The 22,178-nt window shown below is 56.8% G+C and overlaps 1 protein-coding gene across 8 annotated transcripts in view; it reads right to left on the bottom strand.

Moving 5' to 3' along the window:
- The window catches only part of GLCE (glucuronic acid epimerase), a 66,367-nt gene extending 51,292 nt beyond the window's left edge, over positions 1 to 15,075 (bottom strand). For 2 of the 8 annotated variants that reach the window (XM_075431930.1, XM_075431935.1), the window contains exon 1: positions 14,671 to 14,699. The gene's annotated coding sequence lies outside the window, so the exon portion shown is untranslated. Of the gene's footprint in view, positions 1 to 11,484; positions 11,566 to 14,670; positions 14,736 to 14,988 lie in introns of those variants that run through there. The other 6 variants (XM_075431936.1, XM_075431937.1, XM_075431934.1 and 3 more) reach the window with 6 other exon arrangements.
- Positions 15,076 to 22,178: the final 7,103 nt, after the last annotated feature.

Genomic DNA, 22,178 nt, shown 5'->3' with positions numbered 1-22,178 from the left:
TGCCAAGAAAGCCAATGGGATCCTGGGGTGCATCAAGAACAGTGTGGCCAGCAGGACAAGGGAGGTTCTCCTTCCCCTCTGCACTGCCCTGGTGAGGCCTCATCTGCAGTACTGTGTCCAGTTCTGAGCTCCCCAGTTCCAGAAAGATGAAGAGCTACTGGAGAGAGTCCAGCAGAGGGCTACGAGGATGAGGAGGGGACTGGAGCATCTCTCCTACGAGGAGAGGCTGAGGGAGCTGGGCTTGTTCAGCCTGAAGAAGAGAAGGCTGAGAGGGCACCTTAGAAATGCTTACAAATATCTGAAGGGTGGGTGTCAGGAGGATGGGGCCAGACTCTTTCCAGTGGTGCCCAGCGACAGGACAAGGGGCAACGGGCACAAACTGAAGCAGAGGAAGCTCCAGCTGAACCCGAGGAAGAACTTCTTCCCTCTGAGGGTGACGGAGCCCTGGCCCAGGCTGCCCAGGGAGGCTGTGGAGTCTCCTTCTCTGGAGATATTCCAGCCCCACCTGGCCGCGGTGCTGTGCAGCCTGCTCTGGGTGACCCTGCTTGGGCAGGGGGTTGGGCTGGGTGACCCCAGAGGTCCCTTCCCACCCCTTCCATGCTGTGATTCCGTGATTCTGCCCGTGGCTCGGTGTCTCTGTCCCCTCGCAGCTGCACAGGACGGTGGTACGGACGCTCCGCAGAGCAGCACGGAAGCTGCCGCCCCACGCCTCGGGTGAGAGGCCAAAGGCCACAGACACTCACGGGTGAGGGTGATGCGTCAGCCTCTGAGACGTGGGCGGAGGAGAGAAGGCGCGGGCCCAGCACCCTGCTTTCAGTGCGCCGAACACACCGAGCTTCACACGGACGTTCGTCATTTCTTAAGAGCGCTTTTCAATTTAAATAAGGTGGTTAAAGTGATAGCACCCAATTAACTGCTCAGTAGGAGGACGGCATTAATATTCATGAAACATTCAAAGCAGACGTGGGATTCTCACTTGTCTGTACCCACACGTAACAAAGCTGCACTAACACTGTACCACCACCCCCAAAGTATTTAAAAAAAATAAATTCAGTATTCATTTCAGCAGCTGATTTGGGTTCCATTCTGATTTTTGCCCATTTAAACACCAGCATTCGGCTTTGCCCAGCTCCGTTCTTGGCGAGAGGGGAATTTTTGGTCCCACAGCAAGAGGAACCAGCCCGACTCAAGCCCAGGGGGTGAAGCCCACCTAACCCAGGCGCTGGCTGTCGCAGAAAAGCCCCTCGCTTCGAGCCACCGAGGCAGCGAAACCGCCCGTCCCAAGTGCTGCCCGTCCAGTGCTCCGTCCCAACGCGGCTGGTTTCCCTGACTGCAGTGCAGCACAAAGAGGATAGAGTAAAAATCAAAAAGTGCCCATTGAAGATTGATCTCTGTGTCCTACAAAGTGGGGGCTCTGCTGGGTCAGACTGGATTATTTCGGAGCCAGTTCTGGGCTGCGGGTGGAGGCTACCGGAGCCGAGCAGGAGCTCCCACAGCTCCCGAGCGGGCAGATGCCAGCCGCATGGTCGCAGCACAGAATCACAGAATCACAGAATAGTAGGGGTTGGAAGGGACCTCTGTGGGTCACCCAGTCCAACCCTCCTGCCCAAGCAGGGTCACCCAGAGCAGGGGGCACAGCACCGCGTCCAGGCGGGTCTGGAATATCTCCAGAGAAGGAGACTCCACAGCCTCCCTGGGCAGCCTGGGCCAGGGCTCCGTCACCCTCAGAGGGAAGAAGTTCTTCCTCGGGTTCAGCTGGAGCTTCCTCTGCTTCAGTTTGTGCCCGTTGCCCCTTGTCCTGTCGCTGGGCACCACTGAACAGAGTCTGGCCCCATCCTCCTGACCCCCACCCTGCAGATATTTAGAGGCATTTCTAAGGTCCCCTCGCAGCCTTCTCTTCTTCAGGCTGAACAAGCCCAGCTCCCTCAGCCTCTCCTCGTAGGAGAGATGCTCCGGTCCCCTCCTCATCCTCGTAGCCCTCCGCTGGACTCTCTCCAGTAGCTCTTCATCTTTCTTGAACTGGGGAGCTCAGCACTGGACACAGCACTGCAGATGGGGCCTCACCAGGGCAGTGTAGAGGGGAAGGAGAACCTCCCTCGTCCTGCTGGCCACACTCTTCTTGATGCACCCCAGGATCTTGGAGAAGTGGCCAACTTTACAGCAGCAAAATTTGAAATTCATGGCCAAGCAGGCAGGGAACTTGTTAACAATCCCGTGCGTATCAAAATGCAGCGTATCACAAGTCGCATCTCGGCAAGATCACCTCCACTCGCTCAAATGGAAACTCAGGGTAAGGACTGAACTGGTAGGACCAGTTTCACTGGAGTTACTGGGAGGGGAGGGGGGAGTTTTACTGGTCAATGGTCCTTCTGGAGCAAGAACCATTGTACCGCAGAGTATTACAGACGGTCATTTTATCGTCACCACAGCAAGGATGAAGCCTACAGCTGCAGCACCCACCTCCACGCAACCGCAGCGAGCTGTGCGCGGTATAAAATACGCGGGGCGAGAACTGCGCTACGCAGCCCTTGGCAGGGAAAATGCAAATGTTTACATGCACTATAAAAAGGGGGAAGACTGATAGTCGTATTCTTTTTTTTTCAGTTACATAGGTTTAAGAACTGGTATGTAAGACAGGATTTTAGGATCACACAGGTGAATTTGAGGCAAAACCAGAGCCCTGCGTGCTGCTCCGTGGCCACAAGATCACCCACCCTGCACGCTCTCCAGCCCTTGCAACGCTGAGGGAGCAAACCTGGCCGCTCCCGGGCCTGAACACCCAGGTTTGCCAGGCATGGAACAGATCAGGCTTTGACCTTCTGCTGCTGTGCCCTTTTTTTATAAACACCCAGGTCAGGAGACATTTATTTAGCAATTTAGTAAGTGTCAGAGAAACACAGCATCACCTTAAGTCTTCTGAAGATGAAAAATGGCCATCAAAGCATGGCAGTTCTGCAAATGACCTGTAAGCTTTCATTTTCCCAAGCCACCGATACCATAATATGTTAAAAAAAAACCAAACAACCAAGTATTTAGGTAAGAGACTTGAGAATTACATACTTAAAAACGCGAGGACCTGATAAATCTCACTCCTGCAAGAAGCCAATTTTTGCAAACAGCTAAAAAAACATGTCACAATTATGCATTACTATACAGCCTGCAGTGTTGTGGCAGCCCATTTGCATATCTATTACTCTATAAATTTTACAGTCCACAAATACCAAGAACACTTTACCGTTACTGAACACCGGTGCCAAGACTCGCCTTTCTAAGAACTCTCAGAACTGTGCAAAATCCTTTGTCTGCAGCAGAACGGCCGCTGCCATTCTCAGCTCCATGACCCACTCGGCTTCGAGCTCCAGCACAAATCCACCTTCTACCTACGTAATTCTTCTGTAAGGTAAGGGGCACCAAATAGTCACCTCTAGATGTAGTCCAATGATCAAATTTAAGGACTACACGTGTGTCGTGACCGACTTCTTCCACCTCACCCCAAGAGCGATACCCAACCTCCTGTCCGGAGCAGCGAGAAGCTACGTACTCAGGGATAAAAAAGCCCTTGATTAAGACACCTCATGGCAAGAAGACCCGTGACTACGGAGCAGGGCAGGTGGCAGACACGAAATCCAAGAGCACGGCTTCTCCCGCCTCTGGCTGCTCCCAGCAAGGCACCGATCCTGCTCCTGCCAACGGGTGCTCGAGGGGGTTGATGCTGCACGTCAGAAACGTGTCATGCACAGCTGATTCCGATCGCAGGCAGCTTCCCAACCAGGGGTAAGCAAACACACGCCTCCCAGTAACCACGGAGGCTGAAACGCCGCGGCACGAGTGCACCTCCCCTCTTCTTTTTTTTTTCCCCCCCAGTGTGATGTTATTTTGTATGTTATGCAAAGGAATCTAAATTTTGCATGAAGTTTTCCACATTTCTTCCCTTTTCATGATCACATAATAGAAACAGTTCTTTTAAAAGGTTTATTCCCAGCAGGCTTCGTATGAACATTCTCCGAGAGTGCTGCTCATGCTTAAAAACAGGCATTAAACAGCTAAAACATTTGATGTTTGGAAACAAAGTTACCCATCTGCCAAGGGTTTTGGAAGCACGACATACCACGGAAGATTTTCTGTTCTAAAACCATTTCATGTTAAAGAAAAATCTCCAGACATGCAAAGCTTAAAGCTTAAAAATAATCCCCTCCGCTTACTTCTAGCCCTGCCTTGTAAACGCGTTTGTTTTCTGTGAAGCGCCGGTTTCACAGAATCACAAAATAGTAGGGGTTGGAAGGGACCTCTGTGGGTCATCTAGGTTGCAAACAGCCACCCATCACACCAGACTGAGTATTTAGATCTGCCTTACCTCTACAAAATAATGGCATTTATCAATTAATCATACCACTTAAAAATAACTGACCTACTTTGCCTGGCCACCCAGCACTCGCTGCGCGCGAGCATCCAAGCTACGAGTTCCCAGCGCGCCAACGGAAGGGTGAAGGCACCGCACACCACGCCGAGACGTCACGGCGAGCGGCCACGCAACGGAGCTGCCTCCAGCAGGCTGCCGGGGGGCTCGCCGAGCAGATGGTCCGGCTATCTCCACCAGGCTACTGGAGAGAGTCCAGCGGAGGGCTGCGAGGATGAGGAGGGGACTGGAGCATCTCTCCTATGAGGAGAGGCTGAGGGAGCTGGGCTTGTTCAGCCTGGAGAAGAGAAGGCTGAGAGGGGACCTTAGAAATGCCTCTAAATATCTGCAGGGTGGGTGTCAGGAGGACGGGGCCAGACTCTGTTCAGTGGTGCCCAGCGACAGGACAAGGGGCAACGGGCACAAACTGAAGCAGAGGAAGCTCCAGCTGAACCCGAGGAAGAACTTCTTCCCTCTGAGGGTGACGGAGCCCTGGCCCAGGCTGCCCAGGGAGGCTGTGGAGTCTCCTTCTCTGGAGATATTCAAGACCCACCTGGACAAGGTCCTCTACAGCCTACTGTAGGTGACCCTGCTTCGGCAGCAGGGTTGGACTAGATGACCCACAGAGGTCCCTTCCAACCCCGACCATTCTGTGATTCTGTTTCCTCCAACAGAAGTCATCGGTGGCATGCTCTGACGCGCCCGAGGTACCTGAAGCTTCAGCTACGGGGCAGGGATTTGCAGAACACTCGTCGCCTGCTGAGGGAAGCACTGAAAACAGCTTAAAAGCAGACAAACACCACATCCCTCGGTGGCAACGCTCCCTGAAGCTAGGGACCAGCTTCCAAGCTGGGAGCTGAGCCCAAGAGCAGGTCACAGGGAGCACACGCAGCGGGCTCGGGGTGAGAAATAGCCCGGTGCGTGCGAGGCCGTGGGCATCAAGCAGGATTTGTGCAAGCTCAAGGGCAGCAGTACGTCTGTGGCACCACGCACCGAGTGCTGGGGGTGCTGGTCTGTCCGGGCTGTGGATGTGACTGGATTCTCACCCTTTTCTAATCCTAAAAGCCAGCTGGCTTTAAGTTACCGCTAACATATGGCTGAGCAGGATGAAGCTCTTCCTCCCACCCACCCACAAGGGAATAGCTTTCCTGACAGCTTAACTTCCTGGGAAATTCAGATTTTTCTGGAAGAATACCGAGTGCACCCAAAAATACAGCGCAGCCCACCAACATGTGGAGGAAGGTGGCTGTCGTACAACGCATGCAGATCTCCGACACCTCAGTTGTGGGACTGGCATATAATGGAGGTTTTATCTAATTTCATCTTCTGTACCACAGAGTCACAGAATGTCAGGGGTTGGAAGGGACCTCTGGGGTCACCCAGCCCAACCCCCTGCCCAAGCAGGGTCACCCAGAGCAGGGGGCACAGCACCGCGGCCAGGCGGGGCTGGAATATCTCCAGAGAAGGAGACTCCACAGCCTCCCTGGGCAGCCTGGGCCAGGGCTCCGTCACCCTCAGAGGGAAGAAGTTCTTCCTCGGGTTCAGCTGGAGCTTCCTCTGCTTCAGTTTGTGCCCATTGCCCCTTGTCCTGTCGCTGGGCACCACTGGAAAGAGTCTGGCCCCGTCCTCCTGACCGCCACCCTGCAGATATTTAGAGGCATTTCGAAGGTCCCCTCGCAGCCTTCCCTTCTCCAGGCTGAACAAGCCCAGCTCCCTCAGCCTCTCCTCGTAGGAGAGATGCTCCAGTCCCCTCATCATCCTTGTAGCCCTCCGCTGGACTCTCTCCAGTAGCTCCTCACCTTTCTGGAACTGGGGAGCCCAGAACTGGACACAGGACTCTAGATGAGGCCTCACCAGGGCAGAGCAGAGGGGAAGGAGAACCTCCCTCGTCCTGCTGGCCACACTCTTCTTGATGCACCCCAGGATCCCATTGGCTTTCTTGGCAGCCAGGACACACTGCTGGCTCATGGTTAACCTGTCGTCCACCAGGACCCCCAGGTCCCTCTCCGCAGAGCTGCTCTCCAGCAGGTCCACCCCAAGCCTGTACTGGTGCATGAGGTTGCCTTCTTTGCAGTGTGAAGTCTGCGACCTAGTTGGGTTTCTCAGCTACATGGAGAAAGAGTATTTATATAGATAAAAAAACCCACCACACTGAGAAAATTACTCCTCCCTGACTGCGGCAGAAGATGCTCTGATCTCGTTTGTTGACATTTGTCATTAGGCAGAGAGGCACGCGAGAGCCCTACGAGGAGAGGAAAGCTTCTTAGGGTGTTTAAGAAAGCCTACATTAAACAGCAGGGACAGCAAGAGCCGATTAGTCCTTCAGCTTGAGATACACAGCACAGTTAATGTGACGGAGCACTGGCCCAGGCTGCCCAGGGAGGTTGTGGAGTCTCCTTCTCTGGAGATATTCAAGACCCGCCTGGACAAGGTCCTGTGCAGCCTGCTCTGGGTGACCCTGCTTGGGCAGGCGGGTTGGAGTAGATGACCCACAGAGGTCCCTTCCAACCCCTACTATTCTGTGATTCTGTGATTCTGTTAACACAATTTTATTTTTTTTTTTTAAAAGAACTTCACAAGATCAGCTAGGACAACAGAACCAGCAGCCTTCTGCACTCAGCTTCACATTCAGGTACCTTTTCAACAGGAGAGCTTGATGAATAAATACGTCTTGAAGTCATAGCTCGACTTCCCAAAAACCAGAGTCAATGTTTTTAACAATCTATACTAAAGAGATTTTTTTCTGCTTATCAAAAAGAGGAAGCGTAAATCAAATGGGCACAGAAAGAAAAAAAAAGTATTTTCAAAGGCCCATCAAGGGCCCGTCCACTTCCAACCAGAAGCCAGGATCCTCTTGTCAGCGGAGTGCGCTGACTTGACAGAGGCTTCTGCAGACGTCCGCCGTCTCTCTCCGAAGCCTGGAGACGCTCCGCAGCCAAACACACCCCGGCCAGCTCACCGGCTCCGCTTCGCCCGCTTACAACAACTGGCTGCAAACGCGAACCACGCTCCGAAACAGCTCAATGAGCAATTCCACGATTAATCCTTCTACCTGTTCAAATGCTGCCTAAAACAAACCAGCAGAGAGGAAATCAGGCCAGCGGCCATCCGTTAGTTCTTACTCACTCAAACAGTACCTAGCCACCTCGTGCAACTTCAGACTACACCAGGCAATCCAGCAGCTTCTTGGGAAAAACAAATGGGGGGGGGGAAAAAAAAAGGAAAAATCAAATACTGTGTGAGGGTTCCCTGAGTGGATAACGCTCCGGGCCACTTCAACAACCCCACTCTACCTAGAAGCGTGGCAAATACCACCAGCATTCAAAACTCACAGAATCCCAGCATGGTGGGGGTTGGCAGGGCCCTCTGTGGGTCACCCAGTCCAACCCCCTGCCCAAGCAGGGTCACCCAGAGCAGGGGGCACAGCACCGCGTCCAGGCGGGGCTGGAATATCTCCAGAGAAGGAGACTCCACAGCCTCCCTGGGCAGCCTGGGCCAGGGCTCCGTCACCCTCAGAGGGAAGAAGTTCTTCCTCGGGTTCAGCTGGAGCTTCCTCTGCTTCAGTTTGTGCCCGTTGCCCCTTGTCCTGTCGCTGGGCACCACTGCAAAGAGTCTGGCCCCATCCTCCTGACCCCCACCCTGCAGATATTTAGAGGCATTTCGAAGGTCCCCTCTCAGCCTTCTCTTCTCCAGGCTGAACAAGCCCAGCTCCCTCAGCCTCTCCTCGTAGGAGAGATGCTCCAGTCCCCTCCTCATCCTCGCAGCCCTCCGCTGGACTCTCTCCAGTAGCTCCTCATCTTTCTTGAACTGGGGAGCCCAGCACTGGACACAGCACTGCAGATGGGGCCTCCCCAGGGCAGAGCAGAGGGGGAGGAGAACCTCTCTCACCTTGCTGCCCACACTCCTCCTCATGCACCCCAGGATCCCATTGGCCTTCTTGGCACCCAGGGCACGCTGCTGGCTCATGGTCACCCTGTCGTCCCCCAGCACTCCCAGTCCCTCTCCACAGAGCTGCTCTCCAGCAGCTCAGCCCCAGCCTGTCCTGGTGCCTGGGGTTGTTCCTCCCCAGAACTCAAACGGAGATGGCCAACCGCCCGCGTTCGGCAGCCTAGCACTTTGTTAGGCCTCAGGCACTTTGTGGGGACGTATCCCACCAAACGCCGTGAGAACTGCCCTTGTAGGCACGATCTTTAGAGGCGATTTTCTTGCCACAGCTGCCTTCGCAGCCTGGCTGGCACTGACGGCCCGCAGCCCAGCTAACGGGCTGTTAACGAAGCAGAGCAGCTTCATGGAAGTGGGGCTGACATTTGCTCATTTCAACTGACTGAGAGAAACAATTCTCTGTTTCTTCAAGCATTTCTTGCAGGAATTAATTGGCATATTTTTGCATTGTTGAGAAGATTTCTGTGAGAACTTCAAATACTCATTAAATCTAACAACTGGCAAAACAAGCTCATTCTGTCCAGGTTTAGACTTCCTTTTCTCTGTAAGAGCAGGAAACCAGCAAAAATCCTTCTTCAGGAAAACCACACCCAGACAGAAGCGGGGAAATAAATTCACTTTCAGCATGGAACCCAAAGTTTAAGAGGAAGCAGACTGCCTTTTCCAGCACCAGACACGCTCACTGAAGCTGAGGCCACTTTTGGTATCCCCAACACTGAGAAGCTCAAACAAAGACCCCGAGCTTTCCCCTCTACGGGAAGCCCCGCGGCCTCACCGGCTCTAGGAGCTCCTGATAAAACCACTTCCATTTCAAAATGTTCTGGAATTTCCTGCATACCTTAATGCAATTAAAAAGAGGAAAAGAAACGCACCGAGATCGCCGTTTCCCGTGCCAGACCAGCGCAGGGATGCTCCTAGCAGACTTGCTGTTCAGAAAGCTTCTCGCTGAAACCCACAGCCCAAACCAAACTCAGGAGCACCCTACACGGGACACAGAAAGGGTTTGAATACTCTGGAATAGACTTGGGTTTTCATGGCCAGAAGCAGGGCAGCAAACACCGAGCTTGAATGAAGCCACTTTCAAAACCAGACCAGGCGCTGACCTTCCTCGTTCACATGATGGAGATGAAGCACTCCGCCACCAAGTCCAGCTCATGTCACGCTCACTCACTTCAGCTCTGCTTCTCACACTGCTTTTTCATGGGTCTATGCACCAGCCCTAAAGCCCACCGAAGCGGGGCCACCACCACCGCTCCCGTTTGCGGAGCACGCGCAGGACGGCGGTGCCTCGCCAGCACCTTCTCCAGGGAAGGTCCTGAGCAGAAAGGAAGGACCTGGTCATGGAAACCCTTCGCTTGAGCCAGCTCTCCCGGGCAGGCTTCGCCCCTTGATCCAAATCACCTACACGTGTCTGGATTCAGATTACACCCACGCTTTCTGAACTCTAAAAATCTGCTATTTTACCTATTATTAAACTAATCTTGCTGTGGAAAGCCCATTTGAAAAGAAGCTTAATCAAACAGAAACCTTCTTGTTCTCAGCCTCACCAAGGTCAACAGGATATACATTTTAATGCTCAAGCTAAAAGAGTTTTGGGGTCGGGTTTTTTGAGCAGCTAACCTTACTGCTTAGCATTTGCAAGTTGCTTCAGAAAATTCTGTGTTGAGGTTTTTATTCTAATGAAACAGGGAATACAGCATTCCTGAAAGGGCTGCGATTCAGTGCTCCAAAGCCTCTGTCTACAGGGTAGACACTGCAGGGGCAGCAGCGCGGGTATTCCCTGAACGTCTTCATTTCCAAAAGTGCGACTTCAGACAACGCTAAATTCTAACGCCTGAAAACACAGCCAAGCCAATTTATTTTGCGATCAACAAGCTACACGTAATCAAGAGTCTGTAAATCAGATTTTATAAAATGACAGCAGCCAACTGGTTCCTGTATCAGGGGACACCGGCTGATCTTTAATAATATAAGCAATACAAATGAGGAAAAAGGAAAAGGTGGCATACTTGAGATAAGACACCAATTAAAAGCTCATTTCCTTTGGAATTAGCAGTGAGCTTTCTTTAGAAGGATCTCATTACCATGCGTTTTATCTGTCACCTCCGATATTTCAGATTCAATATTAACATTGAAACGCAGAAGCTGCGCGCGGTTTTCAAGCAAACTTTGTTAAATATCAGCTCGGCCATCACAAAGTCTTCCCATCCCGCCGCAGGTTTGTGCACAGCTTCTCCCAGGTCGAAAGCAAGCGCCCAGGCTCACCTGGGGCTCCGTCGGCACAAAGCTCGGCGGCAGGGAGGGAGCGAAAAGCCAGCAGCCCGCTCACCACGCGCAGAGGACGTGCCACCTTCCAGCGCCGTCAAGCCACCGGGAAGGAGCAGGAAGCAAAAAGGATGCCAAGAGGAGGAGGAAAGGTGAAAAAGCAGAAGCAAAAGCTGCAACTGTCGAGCACGGGGAGGGGGGGAGCCAAGGAAACAGCGAGCGCTGATAGGAAAGCAAATTTACATTTTGTTCTAGAAATGCCAAGTGACAATCCGGCGTAACTACAGAAAAGCTAAAGTTGCACTAGGCTTACTTGCACGAGCAAATAGTCCCCAAATACGAGCGTTTATTCCTCAAATTTTATTCAGGAGCATCAGAATTTAAGCATCAGGGGGGGAAAAAAGGAAAAAAAAATATAACAAAATGGCAATATCGTAAACAAGGGGAACATCTTCCGACATTTTAGGTCTGCAGCACAAGGCTAAACTGATGAGTCAACTCGCTTTGAAAACCAGCAGAAATGAGGTCTTCAAGTTTCGACGGCGGCTCCGAGATGAAAGCTACTTCATTAAAACCATACCCCAACCCTCAAGTCACCAGTTTCAGAAGCACCACAAGCAGATGCCTTTTAATCCCACGGCTCAATCCACATTCAGAGAAGGAGCTACTTTAAATCTAGCCTCCGTGAAATCCAGCTTATCCTTTCCCTTTCCTTACCAAAGGAGAAGAGATCCTGAAGAGAAAGAAAGCAGGAAAACACCAAAGACCGTGCAGAAACCAGCAGTTCTGCTCACCGCTCACTCACGTTACTGCGGTACCGCAAGTGACCATTGCCACTCCTGCCAAATATTATTTTGGGGTTCTTTCCTCACCGTTTTTACCGCTTTATTTCTCCGGAGCCGTGGCCCGAGGCCTCCCGCCGCCCGCAGCGTGCGCGCCAGCCGTCGCCCCGCGCACCTCTTGCCTCTCCTGCCGGAGCAGCGCTGTCGACTCCGCGTTACAAATGGGAGCACTGTTGTTAGCGAATCAATTGGACAATGAAGGAGCTAAGGACACTTGTCTTACAGAAAATTACTGTCAAATGCTGCCAGACCCAGCTTTCCCTCTTTCTGGGCCGCCAGCCAGAGACTAATCATTTCAGGTCCCTCCTAATTTTCAGCTGTGTAACACGCTGCGTGATACAAAAGGGGCAGCTTCGTCCAGGCGGTGCTTTAGGATACTTTTATTGATTATTTAAAAAAGAAATAGCCGCTGTCCCAAAGGCAGACGGCGACATTATTGCCTCGTGAAAAGCGAAGGGACTTCCCGAGGCACCACCCGCGGGGACACGCGCCAGCACCTCCCGATTAAAGCAAATCTTCCTACCTGATCAGAGCGCAATGTCAAAAGCCACCCCACGAGCCGGGTGGCCAAAACAGCCGTGGAAGTCACGCCGTGGCTTGGTGAGAAGGGATCTGTTCTTTTGAAAAGGTACAAAGAGCACCTGGATAATCGAGATGCCTTTGACCTCACTTGTATTTGCGCTCGCCAGCTGTATCGGAAAGGCGGGCGGGGAAAGCAATGCCTGTAAACAACTCTCGAGGGCAGAATCGCACCCGGATTTCACACTCACGCCGAAGAACATCCCAGGAGGGCAAGGTGCCCCTACAGATATCCTAAATATTATTAAGGCCTGTTACAGCTGGCCAAGTTCAGAGGCACGTAGCGTCCTTAAGAACCCTCCTCGCTTGGCCGGCTCTCGCTAGGAGAACGATTAACTACTGGCAGCCCCCGTGTCTCGAGGAACAAGCCAAAAGGCTCACAAAGCCAAAGTCACTCGTTGTGTCCGAGGTGCTGCGCTCCCCTGAAGCCAACGAGCACCGGTGGGAGGGGTCCCGCTCCTGCACGCACGCTGATCCTCTCCAGCTGCCTGGGAAGCTGTCAGGTATTTGCCACTGCAGCGTGAAAGTTTTGCTTTCAGGCAGAAAATAATTAGCTAAAACTTCGCATCATAACGCTACTGTCGAGCATCCCTCTTGCAGCTCCCAGCAGATGCACAACAGCCCACGGATGCTCAAACCCACCTGTACCTACAGCCTCAGCACATCTTACTTGCGTTCTCGTGACTCTGCCTCACAATAAAGTGCCCCAAAATCTCTTTCATCACCAGAGGTCTTCCACAACCTCACCTGCAGGGTCTGTAGCAGCTGATCCGCAGGCACAGTGCACACGGTCCTGGAACGTACTGACCTCGCTGCCCAAGACCTCACCTGCACTCCTGGCTCATACAAAAACCATGGAAATTATTTTAATTTCCCCCTTCTCAGAGAGTGTGTTGACGAGTTTTTCTCCTCTGCACGCCGGTCAAGTGGCTGCGAATTCCAGCAGGCAAACGCAGAGCATGCACAGGCCACGTCGCTCTGAATTAAGCCCTGCCGAGGAGGGCGACCGTTCCCGTACTAACGCGCCTTCAGCACAAAGCCCACTCCGCTGCAGCCTCCCCAACAAACCTGACTGATCTCGTGACACCGGTGACAGCGCTCGCTCGAAGCACGTAGAGACCCTGCGCTTCGGCGGGCTCACAGGCGGCTGCTCCTTCACCTGCTCCCACCGTTGGCCGGTAAGGAAGCAGCTCCAGAGCCTGCTTCGACAGAGTCTGACACACCTTAAGCTCCCAGTGAAAAAAATAAAGAATAAGAAAATATTCTGAGCTGTGTGCAGCTTTATGAACGCCTCACCAGGCACCTCAGCCTTCCTGCGAGTGCCTTCGCGTCGTTGTCACTCCTGATGACTCGGGTGCAGACACAAACGCACGCGGAACGCCTTGATGGAGCAGAAGAGCACCTGTGCTGCAGCAGGGACAACCGGGCACCCGACCGGGCCCCTCTGGCGTCATCCCCAGGCACGTGTTCCGAGCGGAGCCCCTCATCCTCCGAGGACACCCACGCCCCTCTCGCCGAGCAGAAGCAAGCTCGTACAACGTCATTAAACACAGCTCCAGACCATTCCCGAAGCCCACCTGGGTACAGAAACCTCCAAGATCATCAAGTCCAGCCATCACCCCAACACCCCCATGCCTGCTAAACCATGTCCCCAAGTGCCACATCCACACGGTGTTTGAACCCCTCCAGGGATGGGGACTCCCCCACCGCCCTGGGCAGCCTGTCCCAACCCCTGACCACTCTTGCAGGAAAGACATTTTCCCAATATCCAACCTGAACCCCCCCTGATGCAGCTTGAGGCCATCGCCTCTCGTCCTGCCGCTGGTTCCTGGGGAGCAGAGACCAACCCCCCCTCCCTGCCCCCTCCTGTCAGGGAGCTGCAGAGAGCGAGAAGGTCTCACCTCAGCCTCCTCTTCTCCAGCCTGAGCAGCCCCAGCTCCCTCAGCCGCTCCCCACAGTTCTTGTTCTGCAGCCCCCTCCCCAGCCTCGCTGCCCTTCTCCGGACACGCTCCAGCCCCTCCGTGTCCTTCTTGGGGTGAGGGGCCCAAAGCTGAGCACAGCACTCGAGGTGTGGCCTCACCAGTGCCAGCACAGGGGCCCGATCCCTGCCCCAGTCCTGGCCGCCCCATTCCCGATCCAAGCCAGGACGCCATCGGCCGCCTTGCCCGCGGCATGGCTCCAGGTAACGGCCCCGCCACGCTGCCGAGGAGGAGGAGGAGGCGCTGCCTCCCCTCGAAGGGACGCACCGGGCTGGCAAGGCCTCCATTAGCGCAATTCACCCTCCCAGAGCTGGGCTCACCCGGGACTGGGGGTGCTCCAGGCAGCGCTGGATCCCCCAGACCGAACACAACCGGCGATCCCGCAGCCCTCGGCCCGCCTCCCCCTCCCCGGGCTCCGGGGGAAACCCCGACGCTCCGGCCCCGGCCCTCCCGCGCAGCCCCGAGCCGCCGTCTGACCCCACCGGCCGCTCCGAGGGCCGCCCGCCACCGGCCGCCCGCTGAGGGAGGGGGCCGCGGGGGCCCGCACCGCGGCTGAGGCGGGGCCGGGGCTCCTCCGGAGGGGCCGGGAGAGGCCTCCCGGCGGGGAGCGGAGCGCTGCCGGGCTCCCCGCGGGCTGCGAGCGGCGGGAGGCCGGGCCGGTGCTCACCTGCGGGGGCGCGGGCCTCGCCGGCGGCGGAACCCCAGCGCCGGGGAGGCGGGGGCGCACGGAGGGGACCGCGCCGCCGCCCCTCCTCCTTCCCGTCGCAGCACCAATGGGAGCGCGGAGGGCGGGGCTCGCCGGAGGGTCTGGCCAATGGGCGCAAGGAGGGCGGGGCTCGCCGGAGGGCCTGGCCAATGGGAGTGCGCGGCGCCGGGGGCGCGCGGCGCGCCGTGACAGCGGCGCCGGCGGGGCGGGAGGGGCGGCTGCACCGGGGACACCCCCCCCTCCCATCCGCTCCGCTCCACCGCCCCGCCCCGCCCCTACCTGCGCGGTGCCGCCGACACGGGTGGCGGGCGGGGTCTCCGGGAGAACAGCGGCCGCGGCGAAACCCCAGCGCCGGGGAGGGGAGCGGGCGGCCCGGCCCCGCCCCTGCTTCCCGCGAGAACGGCGCCTGCGGGCGGGGCCTCCCGCCGGCCAATGGCGTGCGTGGCACCGGGAGGGGTGGGCCTACGGGGCGGAGAGCGCCGCTTATTGGCTGAGCGGTTATTGACACGTGGCGGCGGCGCGATGGCGGCGGGCCGCGCTGAGGCGGTGAGGCGCGATGGCGGCGGGCTCGGCCGAGGCCTTCGGCCTGCTGCGGGCCGTCCGGGGGTTTTATTTGTAATTAAAATAACCCGTGAGTGGGTTTTTGGTGCAAAAAGCCCCGTGGTTTTCTCGCGGTGCTGTAGAGAGGCGCCTGCCCGCGGCGGGGCCCGCACTGAGGGGCTGGCGGCCCGCGCTGAGGGGCTGGCGGCCCGCACCAGGCCCTGCTCCCGGGTGGGAGCTCGCTGTGTGAGCCCGGGGTCCAGGCCGGGCCTCCACCGCCCGAACAACCGCCAGCTGCCCCTGTGGAGGGGTTTGTTCCACTCTGTGCATCTGGTTCTCTCCTGAGGTAACGGTAACTGCGGATTACGTGAGCCGAGTTTTGCCTGTTCCCGCTCGGCCTGCCCAGATCCCGTCCTCGGGCCTTTGCTGGAGTGTGGGGTGACGCGGTGGCTCGTGGGGTGACGCGGTGGCTCGTGGGCCGCTGTGCCTTGGCCTCTCTGAGCCAGCGTGACCCTAGTGCCCCTCCAGAAATCAACCCCCCCGTCCCTGTGCAGGACGCGGGCGCCCGGTGTCCCTTGAGCTGCTCGTGGCGTTCCCCAGCAGCTGCTGTGAAGCTGGGTTCGCTGCGTGCGGGCAGCGCTGGGGCCGTCCGGAGGCTGGATCCTGCCCGCGGGGCTTTGCACAACCCCCCATGTGCCCTCTCCGCTCCCCTTCACCTGCACCCACGCTTCAGCCCAGTGGGCTGCTTTTCTCCTGAGCTCAGCCCTCAGCTCCAAAACCCTTTGCTCCGCACTGGGCAGCTCTCAGAGCAGGGAGGCAAAGCTGCTGCTGGCTGTATGGACTGGGTCAGCCCTCCCAGCCTGGTTTGTGTGTGGGTTACATGGAGGTGCCGGGCGCGGGGGTTCACCCTGCATCATCCCCACCTGCCTCGGGGTCTTCTGCACCACTGCCAGCTCCCCGTGCCGAAATCCCACGTTAGGGAGCTCCAGCTGGAAGTGCTGGATTGACCTTCTACTGATATTAAATTGACCGAATGAGAAGACACTCAGCGAGGATCTTAATTACAGCATTGTCTTCATTACTCAGTAGCAGGGAAGGTGTTTGCTAGAGGCGAGGACTCAACCTTGCCACGCCATCTTCACCGCTCCACCCTGTGGGTGCAAAGCACGGTCCTTCTGCCTTCATCTTCAGAGCGAGCACAGGAGAGCCCTGGCGCGGCGTGCGAGGTCGGGGAAACCCGCGGAAGGGGGGTGCGTGTGTCACTTGGCTCATTACCAGAGTGTGCTGAGGTGAGCAAAAAGCGTGTCTAAAAAGTGCAGAACTGGGTGCTGACCTGGGGCTGTGTTGCACGAGCTGGTGGAGGTCGTGTGCTGCAGGGCCCTCGCCAACGTTGGGGCTCTGGTGGCTTGGCAAAGCAGGAATCGTCTTAAAAGAGTTATTCTTTTAGCTGGGCCCCAAGATTGTTCCCATGGCAATAAACACACGTACACACCCCACTGCTTTGTCTAAGTTACTCATTCACGTTGTCACACGCCGTGGAAACAAAATCATAGGGTAAAACGCAAAGAGGTTTGAAGATAATGAAAGGTTGTTGCCTTCTGCCGTTCCTCAGTGTGTGCAGAGGGAGCGAGCGACCAGAGCCAGAGACATTTCCATTGCATTTCCTGAAGCAGAGGAAGCTCCAGCTGAACCCGAGGAAGAACTTCTTCCCTCTGAGGGTGACGGAGCCCTGGCCCAGGCTGCCCAGGGAGGCTGTGGAGTCTCCTTCTCTGGAGATATTCCAGCCCCGCCTGGCCGCGGTGCTGTGCCCCCTGCTCTGGGTGACCCTGCTTGGGCAGGGGGCTGGGCTGGGTGACCCACAGAGGTCCCTGCCAACCCTGACCATTCTGGGATTCTGTGAAATGAGTTCAGAATCCCACTGGTGCTTTTACGTACTGTGGCGGATGTGATGGGTCGAGCGTGCTTTCGCGACAGAAGTTCTTCAAGTGCCGTACAGGAGGTGTCAGGAAATGGAAAGAAAACTGACGGCTTCCTTGGTTAAAGTGCAGTAATAAAGATGAGGGGTCCGGGTGGAACTTGGAGGCCCCTTTCTGGCTGCCCCGTGCCCGTTGTCCTCTCCTGTTCCCGCGCTGTGAGGAGCCCACCCAAAAGCCAGCAGCGTCCTCCAAGTGTCTTGTAGAGAGAGATCGCAGGAGCGCTTGTTGCAGCACGGGGTAAAGGGTTTCAGCAGAGGCCCCTTCTGCCAGAACGCGTTTAAATAGAGCTTAAAAGATGCGTCTCGCGTGCTACCATAAAAAAATCTACATTGCAATTATTATCTGGTTCCAGATCAGCTGCTGCACCCTGTGAAAGCCTTTCCACCAGCCCGATACCGAGCTCAGTTGTTCTCCTTCCAGCTCCTCCTGCACTGGGCTCTAAGCTGATGATTCATGTATTAATATGTGGTTATTAGATGACTCCTCTACCTCCACTGCTGCTATCTGTCTCTGGCAATGGAAGGAGGAAATGAATTCTTAAAACCTCAGGAACGAATAGTCCGTGCATGGAGATCAATCCCGCTCCCGCTGACGTCAATGGAAGCGTTTCCATCGGCTGCAACGGGGGCAGAATTAGTCCTATAGATCAGATATTATCTTGATTTATAAGCTCACAAACCCCCGTGCAGCTGGAGGGGGAAAGCTGTGTCAGTTAAAAATAACTCGTGGGAATTAAGGGACCGTCAGTGGTATTTCTCTTCCGGGGTGGAAAATGACTGTCGGGGCCGCTGGCTGCGAATGAGGGCTGCCCATGATGGGGGGAGCACCGCAGCCCTGTCAGCCGCTGCCCGCAGCGAGACCCCCAGCTCTCCCAGTGCGGCTGTAACGAGTTACTGCTCTTTAATTAACTCCTCCGTCCATCTCCCCTCTGGGAAGCCGGGTGGGAGGGCGGCGGGGGAGAGCACGGCCGCTGGTGGCTGCGCAGAGCCTCCCGCTCCCCCTGCGCGTCCCCGACCCGCCTCTCTGCGGGGGTCACCCGCTCTCACAATACTTTTTACTCCCCCCAAAAGAAGAACTTCATTTCGTCCCGCACGCCTTGAAGCGTCGGCGCTGGGCGTTAGCCCTGCTGCGAGCCTCTGGGGATGAGGCCGGTGTCAGCCCCTCCAGCTGCGCCCCAGGAGGTGTCAAACATCTGGGGGCTGCTGCCACAATTTGCTGGACCCCCCCCATCCTCCTTAGGGTCATGGTCCTACGCCCCGTGGCCCTTCTCCTGTCTGTCCCTGGCTCCACCAGTTTGGGACCAGTTTGTGCCAAGGACAGGAGGGACAGGTCATGTCCCCTCCCTGTGCAAAACTTCACAGCCGAACTCCTGGCTCTGGAGCATCTCCACCCCGGTCCCGCCAGGCAGAGGGAACCAGAAGATCCAGAAGTCACCACCGGTCCTTCGTTTCCCTAATTAGAAGCCACCAACTAATGAGATATCATCCAAGCAAAATATTAGGAGTCGCATAATAATTATATCAATGAAATCAACAACAATTTAACAGCAAAGGTTAATTACATTTATTTAAAAATCAGATAGACAAAATGATGCTCCAACAGTTGGGCAGCCTAATTGAAAACTAATGTTGCTCCTAAATTGAATTTCAAATGAATTTTACATCCAGAGTTCATTTTGCTAATTTCTTTCCCCGTATCCTGTAATTTGTTGGCAGTGATTGATTACTTAAGTGAATAATATCTATGTACCAGGGCCATGCAGTAACAGGACACGCCAGATGTGATCATGCTGTTCCTAAACACAGTTTCTTCAAGGTTTCCCCTCTCTGCCGGATGTCGGAGGAGCAGGGCTGGGGGGCCGGGGCAGCGAAGGGCTCCCCGCACCGCACGCTCCTGCTTTAGTTCCTGCGCAAGAAGCAGCTGCCGAAGCCTTCCCGCGCCGCGCGGCACCGGCACGCGGCAGCGCTCCGTCGCCTCCCAAACCCTCATTTTTTGTTTGTTGGCGGACAAAAATTTCTATACGGAGGGTTTGGCGGGGAATACCCCAGCACGATGAGAGCCGCCGCAGCCCGGGGGCTCGCGCCCAGCCCTCTCGGACCTGGCAGAGCCCCGACACCCCGAGCCCTCATGGCCCGAGGCTCGGCCGTCGCTCGGGGCGGACGCCGCAGAGCCCCCGGAACACGCTGCTTGCCTCTTCTCCACAGCTTCCGCCGCTGCAAGATGGATGCAATTATATCTTAATAAAATTTTAATACAGGGAATTATGCACTTTGCATCCAACCAACAATTAGCTGTTGCTACGCTACAGCTGGAGGGTAATCACAGTAACGAAGCCAGCCAGGGGAAGGCATTAATCAGGAGGTGCAGCATTAGCCAGCCTCACCCCCTGCCTCCCCAGCTCCCGGATCGGAGCCTCCCGTTGCTCTAACGTGAAAAACAACCCCAAAACAAAAGCTGGAAAGCTGGGCAGAGAGGAACCTGATGAGGTTCAACAAGGGCAAGTGCAGGGTCCTGCACCTGGGGAGGAACAACCCCAGGCACCAGTACAGGCTGGGGCTGACCTGCTGGAGAGCAGCTCTGCGGAGAGGGACCTGGGTGTCCTGGTGGACGACAGGGTGACCATGAGCCAGCAGTGTGCCCTGGCTGCCAAGAAAGACAATGGGATCCTGGGGTGCATCAAGAGGAGGGTGGGCAGCAGGGCGAGGGAGGTTCTCCTCCCCCTCTGCTCTGCCCTGGTGAGGCCCCATCTGCAGTGCTGTGTCCAGTGCTGGGCTCCCCAGTTCCAGAAAGATGAGGAGCTACTGGAGAGAGTCCAGCGAAGGGCTGCGAGGATGAGGAGGGGACTGGAGCATCTCTCCTACGAGGAGAGGCTGAGGGAGCTGGGCTTGTTCAGCCTGGAGAAGAGAAGGCTGAGAGGGGACCTTCGAAATGCCTCTAAATATCTGCAGGGTGGGGGTCAGGAGGATGGGGCCAGACTCTTTCCAGTGGTGCCCAGCGACAGGACAAGGGGCAATGGGCACAAACTGAAGCAGAGGAAGCTCCAGCTGAACCCGAGGAAGAACTTCTTCCCTCTGAGGGTGACGGAGCCCTGGCCCAGGCTGCCCAGGGAGGCTGTGGAGTCTCCTTCTCTGGAGATATTCCAGCCCCGCCTGGACACGGTGCTGTGCAGCCTGCTCTGGGTGACCCTGCTTGGGCAGGGGGTTGGGCTGGGTGACCCACAGAGGGCCCTGCCAACCCCCACCATGCTGGGATTCTGTGAAACCCCCGCAATTCCGTGTGCAGGGTGGGTTTTTATCTCCCTGCCGGCCCCGGCTGCCCTGATTCCCCCTCGGCCATGGCAAGCAGGATCTTGCATCATCCCCTGATTGAAACAGCCCCCCCTTAATTGCGGCGCCTGGGCGGCCGTCGCAGCGATGCCGGCAGGCCCCGTGCCCCAGACGCTCAGCCCCTGGGTTGGGGGTCACACCCCGGCTCCGTTTCACCACGTGGATCCCCTGCAAAGCCCCCCGAGCGGGTTTGCTTTCCTTGGCTGAAGCTTGGAAGGGACACGGAGCCACGCCGGGGAGCGCGGAGCCGAGGGGACGCTTTGCAGAGTGAGCTGAAGCTCTGAAGATGGAGAAGACGTCGGCGGGGGGCTGCGGGGGGCTGACGGGGAGCCCGAGGAGCTCAGCTGCTGCCGCTGCCATCCCGCCGCTCGCCAAGGCGCCCGCGTTAGCCAGGGTCGAGAAAAATTGACGCTTGACTCCGGGATCTTCGCCTCGGGCTGCGTGTTCCCAGTGGACGGAGAGCACCGAGGGTCCCGGCTGTCCCCCCACTCCCCCAGCTCGCCTGCCCCACTGCCTTGTCCTGCAAGGAAACCACGTGTGGAAAGGCGAGTGGCCCGGGGCCGGGGGGTTTCTGCCCCGCTCGGGGCCGTATGAGCCGGCCGGGGAAGGGAGCCTGACGCCAGCGCTGATTTCGAGCAGCGATGGGTCCCTGTGAGCCACCTCCGCTCATGGGGACCGGGGCGGGCAGGGGGCTGGGGCAGGCCAGCCCCTGGGCAGGGGCTCAGGGGGGGTCCAGCCATGGCTGCCGAGGCTCCAGTGCCCTCCTGTGGGAGGACCTCCAGTGCAGGACCCTGTCCCCTCCATCCCAAAGCCCCACAAAGAGGTGCAGGACCCCATCCCCTCCATCCCAAAGCTCTGCAGTGGGATGCAGGACCCCATCCCCTCCATCCCAAAGCCCCACAAAGAGGTGCAGGACCCCATCCCCTCCATCCCAAAGCCCTGCAGTGGGATGCAGGACCCCATCCCCTCCATCCCAAAGCTCTGCAGTGGGATGCAGGACCCCATCCCCTCCATCCCAAAGCCCTGCAATGGGATGCAGGACCCCATCCCCTTCATCCCAAAGCCCTGCAGTGGGATGCAGGACCCCGTCCCCTCCATCCCAAAGCCCTGCAATGGGATGCAGGACCCCATCCCCTCCATCCCAAAGCCCCTCAAAGAGGTGCAGGACCCCATCCCCTCCATCCCAAAGCCCCACAAAGAGGTGTAGGACCCCATCCCCTCCATCCCAAAGCCCTGCAATGGGATGCAGGACCCCATCCCCTTCATCCCAAAGCCCTGCAGTGGGATGCAGGACCTCATCCCCTTCAACACAAAGCTCTGCAATGGGATGCAGGACCCCATCCCCCCCATCCCAAAGCCCCTCAAAGAGGTGCAGGACCCCATCCCCTCCATCCCAAAGCCCTGCAGTGGGATTCAGGACCCCGGTCCCCACCATCCCAAAGTGCTGTGGGACCCTGATCCTTTCCCTCCCAAAACCCCTGCACGGATGCTCCAGGACACCCTGAAAGGCTCCAAGACCCCGTCCCCTCCACCCCAAAGCCCCGCAGCCCAGCTCAGCCCCGTCCTGGCCGTGCATCCCACCCTCCCCAGCTCTGACCGAGCACGGGCGGTGCAGCAGGATCCGGCC

The sequence above is a fragment of the Opisthocomus hoazin genome, chromosome 10 (genome assembly GCF_030867145.1).
Source record: "Opisthocomus hoazin isolate bOpiHoa1 chromosome 10, bOpiHoa1.hap1, whole genome shotgun sequence".
NCBI lineage: Eukaryota > Metazoa > Chordata > Aves > Opisthocomiformes > Opisthocomidae > Opisthocomus > Opisthocomus hoazin.
The sequence above is the reverse complement of the archived record's forward strand: the minus strand, read 5'-3'. Positions and strand labels throughout refer to the sequence as shown.